The 10,895-nt window shown below is 38.4% G+C and overlaps 1 non-coding gene across 1 annotated transcript; it reads left to right on the top strand.

The window, feature by feature from the left end:
• The first annotated feature begins 8,210 nt into the window (after positions 1–8,210).
• On the top strand, positions 8,211–8,281 carry TRNAR-UCU (transfer RNA arginine (anticodon UCU)). The gene has a single exon. It is a non-coding gene; the product is annotated as a tRNA-Arg (tRNA).
• The last annotated feature ends 2,614 nt before the right edge of the window (positions 8,282–10,895 follow it).

The following is a 10,895-nucleotide window of genomic DNA, read 5'->3' on the forward strand; positions in this document are numbered from 1 at the left end:
TCTTTTCCCTTCACCAATATTAACACGTATCTTCTATTTGGTAATTTTCCGTCCCTCCCCTTCCCATCCCTGGTAACCATCAAAGAATTTTTTTTTCTGCATGTAAGCCTTTTACTGTTACTTTATAATAGTGGTCTCATACAGTATTTGTCCTTTTGATCAATGAGTGTGACTTTTGAGGAGTATTTTCAAGTGAATGCATATTTAAATGAATTTTAATTTGGACCCTTAAAGTCTCTTTCACACCTGAGATAGTAAGAGTCAGTGAAGCCACACCTCAAGTATTACCCACTATTTTCCTCTAAGGATTCAAATACTCATCTGATGCTAGAATTGTGACTCTGCTTTCATTTTTCCTGAACCCTCTGAGTTCTTCAACTAGCCTGATGATTTGGTTTTGAAAATATTTCCATACCTGAATGTTTATGCATTTTCCTTGCATATGGGAATTCTGTTTCGGCTAAATGGTGAAAACTAATTTTAAGCACTGATTTTAAACTAATTTAAAGCAGTGAGGTACAGTTGTCTTGCCACTGTTGGTACCATCTTTCTGACTGCTGATCATTCTAGATTACAAAACAGACTCATACAGGATTCAAAGGAGAATGGAATTTGTTGTGGTGAAACCCTTCTGAATAACTCAACATAAGAAAACTCCAACCTTCAAAATGGATAACGATCAGATTATTCACAATTAAAAAGAAGTTCTTTATGCTATAGGATTCCCTGGTGTAATTAAATGTGACTTAAATTGTACACGTAATGTGGGCAAAGGTTTTCAAAACAAACATTGCGTTGTTTTGAGGTGCACCTGTGCAGCCTAACCGGTTTCTCTTATATATGGCCTTTCTGGACTTGGGTTTATAATTCTGCCAAAAGTGATTGGTTGGACCACAGCCTGCCCTGTGATTGGTCTATTTTACGCACCTTGAAGGGAAATAGGGTGTGTAAAACCACCCAATAGGATTAAGTGACCTTGCAGGGATTGGTCAGTTTGAAGTCCTGCTGGGAGGGCCATGCCTCAAAGTTAATAATCTTGCCTATATAAGCAGCCAACCCGACAGAGGATTTTAGAGAGAGACAATGGGAGAGAGAAGGAACCTCCTAAAAGAGCTGTAATATGGGTCAAGAGCTGTAACACTGAATATGGCAGGAGATGGCACAAGAAGTATGATTGGTGGGAGCCATGGGACAGGCAGATGGCTGCAGTTGTGCTTGCTGGCCCACGAAAAGAGAGAGAGAGCTGAGTGCCTTTGAGCAGGAGGCTTGCTGGCAGAGCAGGGTACCTCTGGTCACTTGTCTGCAGATCCAAAAGAGCTGTAACACTTGCCCAAGTAGGGCAGAGGCCCAGGAAGGCCCAGGAGCAGAGGCAAGGCCTTTGAGGCGCAGCAGTTGAGAGAAGGCACAGCTGAGAGAAGGGCCTGCCTGTGGGCATGGCCAAGAAGAAGCTGAGAGCTGTCTTGGTCAGAAGCTGTCCTGATTGACAAACTGTATCCTGTCTCCTGAGTTGTATCCTGTTACTTCCAAGTTGATCCTGATCCTGAGTTGTAGCCTGTTACTTCCCCAATAAACCACATAATAGTAAATATGGCCTGTGAGTTCTGTGTGGCCATTGCAATGAATTATTGAACCTAACAGAGTAGTAGAGTGCCGTGGGGGGAGTGGTGGGGGGGACTGGTGTCAGAAATGGTGAAAAAGTTGGAGAGTGGAGGCATGTCTGACCTCCACCTCATAGGAACCAGCTTCGTACTGATGGTGATTCTTATCACTCGTGAATTCAGCGAGTGCTGATGCTACATTACAACCTGCAATGAAAACTCAACACACTTTCTCTACTCCATGGTCCCTTGGAATTAATATCTTTACTAAAATTAATCTCATGTATAACAAAATCCAACTGGACTCTTTTTATCATGATCATATCAGGCTGTTTTATATCTATTTTATAAAAAGATTTACATATATTTAGCTTATGTTGCTTGAATCAATTGCATGACTGTGTTTTAGAATAATTTTTAGCAGGATATTTTAAACAGTGGATTAAGTTAATTCTTGGCTAATCAGGGGCTATGTAGTGTACTGAAAAGGTGATGGGATTTCCAGTTAGAAGGTCTGAATTTTTATCAGTTACTGGTTGTACAATCTTAGGTAAAGTATTGAGTCTCTCTTGGGCTCCGTTTAGTCATTTGTGAATTTGGGATAATAGTAATGCTTGGCTTGCCTCCCTGGGTAGTTGTGAGGATCAAATAACATACAAACACTTTAAAAACCACACATTCTGGTTACTGTAAAACAAAAACATAAAATTATTTGGTAGATCCCATTCCAGTATTTGATTCCACGCATCTGTTAAGGTCTTCGTTGTCACCCTATCTCTGAGCAAACCTAACGATTAGCTTTCAAATCATATGTGATTTCTTATTCATACAAAATTCTTATTTCCATGTGCTGTATTCTTTTCTGCTCCTATAAGTTTATGGTTGTAGTCAGAGAGTTAGTTCTTTTCACGCAGTATCTAAATTTGTACGAGTGTGTGAAGAAAAGATAAAGTTATGAAAGCAAATAAGGGGAAAAAAATCTCCTCACAGATAAGGAAACAGAAACAGCAGATGAATGCCACTAAATGTTTCTCTCTGGAAGGTAATAAATGTATTCTATATACTTGTATATATCAGGCACTAGATTAGTCACAAATAAGACACCCCAGGTTTAGTGTGAGAGGTCACTAGTCTGTTTTATGAGATTTCTAAAATGTTTTCTATTTGGATCTTGGGGTTCAAGAAGATGCAATAATCTTAAAGACTGCATTATAGTTGACATGGTTAAGCTACTGATTGACATTGTTCAAGGTCTGTGAGTGTTAAAACATCATGTTGGTGAGGCCAGAGATGTGGATTGAAATTCTCTGAGGCGTTATTCCAAATATGGCCACAGACTTCGGTCTCAATCCTGAGAAGCTGCCTTGCAAGTATGTTTCATTGTTATGGAGAGAGGCTAAAATAGGGCAGAAAGGGCAAAACAGCAAGCAGCCAACTCAAGCTGTACACCGTAACCTAACTAGGATGGGCCAAGAGAGTCTTGTGTTTTCTACTTATGAAAGACATTTAAAATAGAACACAGACGTGACCTTCAAAAAAGCCCGTGTAGTAGCTTGAGCCTAGGAGAGGAAACTGACAAATAGAGAAAACACTTCAGTTGTCTCAGGTTTTGGTTCATAGTGAAGGCTGAGAGGTTCCCAGGAAGAAACTCAGAAAGACTCATAGCATTTTAGACATAGAACATCCTCATTTTTCAAGTGAGGAAACTAAGAAGGGTTAAGTGGCTTACCTATGTGAATGTCCATGATAGCAGTACTAGGGCCATTAGTGGTACTTCTCCAATTTCAGGTGATGACTTTTCTGTAGAATGTTAGAATTGATTTCCTTTGTGATTCTCACTCATGCTTTTGGTCAATGATTATCTCTTTCTTGGTGTCTTCAGGTGAAATTTTTCCTTTTTTTTTTTAATCCAAGGCAACTAGAGTGTATTTATTTATTTCACAAGTATTATTTATTGAAGACCTCTTTTATGCCAGGTACTGTGCTAGCCAAGGGTGATACAATGGCACAGGACATTCATTGTAATGCAAATGTGATGCAGTTACAACCAGTCTTCACAGATGGACAACTGTTATGAACTGAATTGTGTCCCCCAAAAAATGTGTATCAACTTGGCTAGTCCGTGATTCCCAGAATTGTGTGATTGTCCACCATTTTGTCATCTGATGTGATATTCGATGTGTTGTAAATCCTACCTCTATGATGTTAATGAGGTGGGATTAGTGGCAGTTATGTTAATGAGGCAGGACTCAATCTACAAGATTAGATTGTGTTTTAAATCAATCTCTTTTGAGATATACAAGAGAAAAGCAAGCAGAGAGACAGGGGAACCTCATATAGCCAAGAAAGTAGAGCCAGGAACGCATGGCATTTGGACCCAGGGTCTCTGAGCTGAGAAGCTCCTAGAGCAGGGGGAGATTGATGACAAAGACCTTCCCCCAGAGCTGACAGAGAGAAAGCCTTCTCTTGGAGCTGGCACCCTGAATTCAGACTTCTAGCCTCCTAGTCTGTGAGAGAATGAATTTCTCTTTGTTAAAGCCATCCACTCGTGGTATTTCTATTAGAGCAGCACTAGATGACTAAGACAACAACCTTTCACTGAGAGTATGTTCAATTTATGGAAACACAATAGAAACCAAATTTTGGTATTAAAAAGTGTTCCAATCATCTGCAACGTTGTACTATTTCTCCAATTCAAATCATCCAAAGAGAAAAGACATATTATAATGCTCAGTGATGGTGAAGGTCCACTGTTTCTCCTTTTAACCTCTTACTTAGGTTTTCTAAGGGGCCAAAGGTAATATTCAGCTTTCAATTTTATGAATTTATGACCTTGAGATTTGGATGCAAAATAAATTCATTTTCTGTAGGACTTCCCTAGAGATGTGGTTGGTTTAACTTATGCTCCAAATGGATTTGTTTGAGTATCAAGGCATAATGATGCTGTCCTATTCATGGCCATGCCACCTGACTCCCCCATTCATGCCTGCCTGGGCCAAAAGTAGAGCCAAACAATACAAACACATTTTCCACCCTTTAGCAGTATGTTGATGCACACTCTTCAGTTTGAATGCCTAAAGCTAAACCACAGTTTGTATTTTCAGCCAAGAAGAGCCCTGAAATGCTTTTGTAAGATTGTTGAAAATGTAAAGCAGCTTGAAATTTGAAATCTTTTGAAAATGCAGGGTGAGTAGTTAGAAAATTGTTTTCTTGAGAGAAGCAAAGAAAATAATCAACACCTATTAAATCATTAGGATTACCTGAGTATTGCAGGGTTAAGCGCTTGGTTACTAACTGAAAGATTGGCAGTTCGAATCCACCCAGAGCTACCTAGGAAGAAAGGCCTGGTAATCTGCTTCTGAAAGGTCGCAACCTTGAAAACCCTAAGGAGCACAGTTCTACCCTGACACATAACAGGTGGCCATGAGTCAGAATCGACTGCATGACAACTGGTTTGGTTTTGGTTTTATTAAGTCACACACAAAAAAACAAATCTATCAACTTTCGCTAGTTTTCAAGTAGAAAGATCATAGCTTGGACATTTTTTGAAGAGCTTTTTTTTTTCAGAATTTGTGAAATCATAACTATCAGTGGAATATACAACTCCAGATTTCCCACGAAGACGTATGGTGTCAGAGAGTATTGAACACATCACTTCTGTGCACAGTTGGTACGTGAGGTAATTGGCTTCTGTAGAGAAGGTCTTCCAACTCAGGGTTAAGAGGGCTCCTGCTTGGACCAAGCTTTCCCTAGAAATAATAGTGACACTGGAGAATGCTCAGTGAATAACACTGTAAGATTTGGCATCACTATGATTTGCTTTTTGCAGCTTATCAATAGACACTTTTTATTAACGAAACATCTTTTACACTTATTAGCAGGCATTTTCAAGTTAGGGTTGTTGATGGGCTCCCATTTTGCTGTCCAAAAGAATGAAGTACTGTGGAAGAGTTGCTAACCAGTTGGGCTGCCTAAAGACAGACAAACCTCTTTGAACTGTCCCCGTATCACAAGAACTCTGTACCTTGTCAGAAGATTTTAATCATGTGTGAGATCAAAACGAAATGTTTCACATTCCCACAGTGTACGAGAGGGAAAGGTCTGGATGCCCTTGGTTTAAAAAAGTTGTTTACTAGATATTTCAGATTACAAAATAAAATTATGTACAATAGAATAACTATGAACAATGAGTGGAAAAAAGAAAAATATCTATAATCCTACCATCCAAAGGCAAACGTTGTTAACATTTTGTTATATTTCCTTCCATACTTTTTTCTAAGCATATTTTTACCTAATTGAGATCATCCCATATATCTAATTTTATTGCCTGCATTTTCACATAAAATTATAAAAGCAAATTTCCTCATTCTTCACATATATAATTTAAATGACTACATAATCTTTCATCTTACAGGTGTACCATAATTGATATAAGAAATCTCTTTTAGTTTTGGACATTTATGTTGTGCTGTGTTTTGTGTTGCTTTAGTGAAGCTGTATAAACATCTTTGTTTATAAGTTATCTTTAGACAGCAACTCTTGCCAGCAATAGACAGTGAGATGATAGGGTGGAGAAACATGAACATTTTAAAAAGTAAATTTCTAATGATTATCATCATAGTGCGATCCCTATCACCTTCTTCATTCAACTGATATTAACTCACTGAATTGGTATACAAAACTCCAATACCTAAAGCAACTTATAAGAATTTAGAATAAAACTGCAGTATTAGATCAAATACTTGTTTAATTTTTATTGTCTACTAGATAACTTTATGACTTTATTTGTCTCCTATCTTTGAAAGTAACTGGCTCAAAGATGAAGAGCTGCCAACATAGGTGAATGCCTAGCAATGTCTTTATTCATGGCTTTCCTTCTTGACTGACATCCTCTGCTTTCTAATTTTCATGTTTCAGATGTTTGTTTTGTAAGGTGGCATTTTAAAAACACAGTTCTAAAAATTACTTGCCCAGTTTGACAGACTGGCAACTTGTGGATATCATGGGGCTCTAAAAATAAAATTATGCACCATATTTTCTACTTTGAATTATTTTGTTTTTACCACTTCTAAACCTTGTTATGAATTTCGTGAGTATGATCGAAAGCTGAGGTGATCACTAAGGAGCTAAAGCCAACTTCTTAAGCATTTGCTGAATCAGGCTCCGCTAGTTCAATTTTACCTTTTCTGGTTGGTCAATTTGACTTGATGGATGAGACCTGTCTTGGGGACTTTACTCTTCTTTAGGTAGAGAGTTTTATACATCCTTCATTTCCCTGAGGTTGTATATCTCTATTTCCATTTGAAAGCCAGCTGGGAAACGTCCTTTTAAGCAGCAGTTTTTAATCGGAATCTGTAATATGTTTTTTATCCATTTTGTTTGTTACCATAATCAGAGCTTTGGGTTAAAAACCTTGTTGTTTTCCACTTAAATACTCACAGTTCAAAAAAAAAAAAAAAAAAAGGAGTTAATCTCAGAAAATTCAACAAGAATAACAGTACATTTAGCCAATTAAGTGACTTCCTTGTTAAGCAGTTAAGAGGACACCACTAAATTCCAGCCTTTTTTTAGTGTAAAGAGGTAAAAATATGTGTTTTGTTTTAAAAGTCAAATTCATCATGATTGCCTAATTATATTTTCCATATAAATTCCCAACTTATTTTTTTCTCATACCCAAAACCTTGATTTGTGATATAATACCACATTTGTATTATCCTATAATGTGTATATATACAGGTTTCAGAGTTCTACCAATATAATTATCAATAATATTATTACTATAAAGAGTTTAAGATTCTTTTTTTGCCTTTCTTTTAGTCATTAGAGTTTATTCCACTAGGATTGTATAGGCAAATTGCTGTTTTGAAATCACTTGAAATAATTTCTTTCTGTGGGGTTATGCTGCCAACTAGATACCAAATTAGGTTCATTTGTTTAATTTTGCTTTCAATTTCCAGAGATTGCTTTTTAAAAATCTTAATTTTGTTTTAACTATAAAACAAATTATATTCAGAGACATCTAGTTTCTATTCATGACCCTCCACTTGCTATCTCCCTCCTCCATGTTAACTATTTTTTTAGTTGCTGGATTACATTTTTAATTTCTTTTAACTATAAAAAAATGCCTGTTTTATAATTTTGCCAAAATATCTTTTTGGATAGATTCCTAGAAGGGGGTTATCAGGTGAAAGGGTTCATGCGTATGCCATTTGATAGGTATTTATTGCTAAATTCCCCTCCATTTTGTACAGTCAACACCAATATATGAGAGTTAGTTTCTAAATGTTATTGTCCTCCACCCATTAAGGAGCCATGGCACTATAAAATCTTTCTACATTCACAGTAACAGACAGAATATGCACTAAGCTATGGAGAATATGGACCCAGAGAGTCCTGAGTGGTGCAAATGGTTAAATGTACTACTACTAACTGAAAGATTGGCACTTCAAACCCACCCAGAGGCACCTCAGAAGAAAGACTAGACGAATTGCTTCTGAAAGGTCACAGCCTTGAAAATCCTATGGAGCACAGTTTTACTCTGCAGCACATGGAGTTGCCATGGGTCAGAATGGACTTGGCGGCAACTGATACTGGTAATCTGTGATTATAGGGGCAGTGGTGGTTCAGTGGTAGAATTCTTGCCTTCTGTGCAGGAGACCTGGGTTCGATTCCTGGCCAATGCACCTCATGTGCAGCAACCATTCGTCTGTCAGTGGAGGCTTGCATGTTGCTATGATGCTGAATAGGTTTCAGCAGAGCTTCAAGACTAAGAAGGATTAGGAAGAAAGAAGTCCTGGTGATCTATTTCTGAAAATCAGCAAATGAAAACCCTATGGATCATAATGGTCCAATCCACAACTGATCATGGGGATGGTGCAAGACTGGGTAAGGTTTTGTTCTATTGTACATGGGGTCTCCATGGGTTGGGAGGCTAACTTGACAGCAGCTAACAACAACCAATAAAAATAGAAAACACATACAGTAATGCTACAGGGCTCCCAAGCCTAGGTCATAAAAAGCAGTACAGTTTCCACCTGGCACTCTCGCTTGCTCTCTCTGTCTCTGTCTCTCTCTCTGAACTCACACCTTTGGAGCCCTGAGCAACCGTGTAAGAAGTATGATAACCCTGAAACTGCCATGATGGAGAGATATGTGGAGAGACCACATAGAAACAGAGATACTCCAGCTGGTCCACCCCCAAGCTGTTTGTGATTTCTAGTTAGGCATCAGATTTCTCAAAGGAAGCTGTTGAGATGACTCTACTCCCAGCCACCATCTGACTGAGAGATCTCTGGTAAGAATGACCTAGCTAAGCTCAATCAACTCCTACAACTATGAGATGATGATAATGATGATGATATGACTGTTGTTTTATTAAACTAAGTTTGGGGTGGTTACATTATGTAGCAAAAAAAAAAAAAAAAAAAGAGCATTTCCTTAGCTAATTTTTTTGTACCTCCACAAGGAGAGATTAAAAACTTTCTATGTGATGGTTAATGTTATGTGTCAACTGGGCTACACTATGATTCACAGTGGTTTGGCGGACACTGGACTGGGTGCTCTTCGATAATATAATGTAATCACTTTCCATGATGTGATCAGCCTATCAGTTGAAAGGGGAGTTTCCTTGGGGATGTGGCCTGTCTTCAGTATACAAATGGATGTTTTAACAAAATTCACTCTCTCTCGAGCCTGCACTCTTCTTGTCATTTGATCTTTACTTCTTGGGATGTAAGCCTGCAGCAGTCTCTGGTCTGCCACCTGAGCAGCAGATTTTGGATTTGCCAACCCCTACAACTCCGTGAGCCAGCAGAGGTCTCCAGCCTGCCGCCTGACCCACAGATTTGGGACTTGCCAGCCCCTACAATTGCGTGAGCTATTTCCTCACAATTGTATGAGCAATTTCCTTGAAGTAAATCTCTCTGTATATATTTATATGTATGTTTCACTGGTTTTGCTTCTCTAGAGAACCCAGACTAAAACATTGTACTAAGGAAGGAGGAGCTGAATCACAGTAAAGAAGTGGATAGAAAAATCAGTAGAGCAAGGAGGTTATGTGGGCCTTCACCCTTCACTTCTCTGGCAGGACTGAGGGAAAAATAGGGAGTACTGTGCTGTGCAAAGACTTAGAGTTAGAAAACAGAAAGGGAAGAACACGCTCGGCATTTCTCAAGCTGAAAGAACTGAGGAGAAAATTCAAGCATCGAGTTGCAATATTGAAGGATTCTATGGGGAAAATATTAAATGACACAGGAAGCATCAAAACAAGATGGAAGGAATACACGGAGTCACTGTACCAAAAAGAAATGGTTGACGTGCAACCATTTCAGGCGGTAGTATACGATCAGGAACAAATGGTACTGAAGGAGGAAGTCCAAGCTGCACTGCAGGTATTGGCGAAAAACAAGGCTCCAGGAATTGACAGAATACCAATTAAGATGTTTCAACAAATGGATGCAGCGCTGGAAGCACTTACTCATCTATGTCAAGAAATTTGGAAGACAACCAACTGGAAGAGATCCATATTTGTGCCCATTTCTAAGAAAGGTGATCCAACAAAAAGCAGAAATTATTGAACAATATCGTTAATATCACATGCAAGTAAATTTTTTCTGAAGATCATTCAAAAGCGGTTGCAGCAATACATCCGCAGGGAACTGCCTGAAGTTCAAGCCAGATTCATAAAAGGACATGGAACAAGGGATATCATTGCTGATGTCAGATGGATCGTGACTGAAAGCAGAGAATACCAGAAAAATGTTTACCTGTGTTTTATTGACTATGCAAAGGCATTCGACTGTGTGGATCATAACAAATTATGGATAACATTGCAAAGAGTGGGAATTCCGGAACACTTAATTGTGCTCATGTGGAATCTGTACATAGACAAAGAGGCAGTCATTTGAACAGAACAAGGGATACTTCGTGGTTTAAAGTCAGTAAAGGTATGCACCAGGGTTATATCATTTCACCATACTTATTCAATCTGTATGCCAAGAAAATAATCCAAGAAGCTGGACTATATGAAGAAGAACATGGCATCAGGATTGGAGGAAGACTCATTAACAACCTGCAGACGACACAACCTTGGTTGCTGAAAGGGAAGAGGACTTGAAGCACTTATTGATGAAAATCAAAGACTATACAGCCTTCAGTATGGATTACACCTTAATAAAGAAAACAAAAATCTTCACAAATGGACCAATAAGCAACATCATGATAAATGGAGAAAAGATTGAAGTTGTCAAGGATTTCATTTTACTTGGATCCACAATCAACACCCATGGAAGCAGCAGT

This window comes from Trichechus manatus, unplaced genomic scaffold, assembly GCF_000243295.1.
Source record: "Trichechus manatus latirostris isolate Lorelei unplaced genomic scaffold, TriManLat1.0 scaffold00100, whole genome shotgun sequence".
NCBI lineage: Eukaryota > Metazoa > Chordata > Mammalia > Sirenia > Trichechidae > Trichechus > Trichechus manatus.